The following is a 2,554-nucleotide window of genomic DNA, read 5'->3' as shown; positions in this document are numbered from 1 at the left end:
AGAGAAGCAGAGAAGTTCAGATCGATTCTCCGTTAGAAGTGAGAGGCTTTTAGAAATAACCATTGAATCCCTGAGATAAAATCATGTTCGACCGGTCGAAGAAGAAATAAACGTATCATCATGTGTTTTTGTATCTGCGTCGTCGTGTTGTTATTAAACAGAAAAGGTATTGTCCATTTATGTTATAAGAACCTTGATAAAATCATCATCTAAAATATGTGTTAGAAAGTATATGTGTCAGAGTATAAATGTTATAGAGACACTCCCGTTCACAGAACTGTCAAAAGTATAAATGTCAAACTATCGGTATATCTATCTAGATATCAAATATTCTCCAAAATGTATTTATATTTCCCTCTCTTTATATATACTTGTTAATGTCCATATCTCTTCTCTAACAATGTTAATATCTCTCATCTCTTCTTACAACATGAACATCTCTTACTCAACACTAATCTCTCGTAAGACTCTCACAAAGAACAATACACGTACACACGTCATCTTTTAATAATAACACTATATAACAGTGAGCTGCGACCTTGTTTGGCTGTGGAAATAATTATGTAATCCTTCACATTCTAAAAATTATATATATAGAAGATATATATATATATATATATATATATATATATATATATATATTTATATAAATTCGTATTCCCGTCTGTTTGTTTGTTCACAATTTGATTAATATATGCAAAAGGTAAGTCTTTCATTTATTTCTATATATATTATATTTCTTGTAAAATATATAATTAGGAGATCACCTTATTTGCATTTGCATAATACATTAAGGAAAATCGATTTTATTAAATAGCGGTATCTTAGTTAATGTTTCTAGCGAGAGAATTGTTTTAAGTGTTATATTTAAAATTGTTATTTAATAAACTTTAAACAATAATTATATTGATAACATATTTAATTTAATTTATTTGGAATTATTATTCCAACATCGATGTTTTTAAAAAAATATTTTAGAGTTATTTGCCCCGAGAAACTTCGAAACATAAACAAACTATTCACCAAATAAAATAATTTAATACTCTCAATAAGTTTATAACTTGATAAAATAATTCTGTGTAAATAGAAAAATTTTTGGCTTTTATTTTTTTAATATTCAAAAAAAAACAAACAAACACTTAAGAAAAAACTTAAAAGATTTAATTTGTTTGTTTTTATTATTCTTTAGACGGCTACACAGAATTGGTAATTTTTATGATGTGATCCAGCGTTGTTAAACACCTAAGAAAAATAAAAACCTACTGCCTCCGCCTCTAAATTCCACAATTTACACTTTTTTCTTTTTTCACGGTAATCTCATCGATTATAAACTTAACTTTCTAATTTAAAAAAAGGTAAATTTTTACGATGTTTACCCCCCCCCCAAAAAAAAATGAAGATCTACTTTTTTCTTAGCCTAATACGTTTAAACAGCCTTTATAAATAATATGAAAGAAGAATTTTGAAAAAAGTAAAATTGACATTTTAAGATCTCCTATACAACTTTGACGTAAAATGAGAACCCACTTTTTGGCCATCAAGCGTTAACGAAACATGTCATCGTAAGCATTTTTTTTAAGTTTGGCGATCGAGAGGGGGGGCCAAAACATGACAAACACAATCTGTTTTGTTTATGGGATAGGGGCGGGAATTACATTTGGAACATAAAATAACGATGAATTTAATTAATTTTTATGAGACCATTCTGTACTTTCATCTATTTCATAAACTAAACGAATCCCAAAATATGACAAATTCAATTTTTTTTTTTTTGGGGGGGGGTATTACATAAGAAACGTAAAATTACGAAAAATTTAATTTAATTGTTTTTGGAATTAATTTTTTTGTAGATTTTCATTTTTTTAGGGGTTAAAGAACGCTGGGCCCCGTCGTAAAAAATTACTACAGAACCTTTTAAAACAAAAATGGCCCCCCCTCCTAAAAATGCAAATCGAAAAAGCCCCCCCCCCTTCAAAAAGAAAAACAAATCGAAAATTTCCTTTATTTACAAAAAAAGAAGTGAAAAATTGCCCTTACAAAAATTAAAAAAAAAAACTAAAAAAAACAAAAAAAACGCACGCACTAATGTTTATAAACGTTATTTTTTATGGCTCATAAGATCGTGAGTTTTCTTAGGACCGTGGGCAAAACAGTTACAAGTTACCTTTTTCCTTCATTCGCGTTCCATTTTCGAGCCTGCCTACTTGGCTATTTTCTTTTTTTGTTGCAATCGCACGCTCATTCACAAGTTGAAATGAGTTATTTTTAAATATTTTTTTTTGGGGGGGGTGATTTTTTTTACAGTACTCAATATACGGAGGACAGTTTCTTCTCTTTGTATCCCTTCTGCCGAAATATCTGGTGGAGAACGTACTTCTTCTTTTGGGGGGCGATTACATTTACATGTCTTATCCACTCTTTTATTTTTGACATTGTTGCGGAGGTATCTACGTTGCCCATAATGAAAATAACAGGTGTGCTCCAAACAGAACTTCATGTCAACCCAGTCAACGCCGGGTGCCCATATATATATATATATATATATATATATATA

Source organism: Euprymna scolopes, chromosome 35, assembly GCF_053919585.1.
Source record: "Euprymna scolopes isolate OS-2025 chromosome 35, ASM5391958v1, whole genome shotgun sequence".
Lineage (NCBI taxonomy): Eukaryota > Metazoa > Mollusca > Cephalopoda > Sepiida > Sepiolidae > Euprymna > Euprymna scolopes.
Note: the sequence above shows the minus strand (reverse complement) of the source record.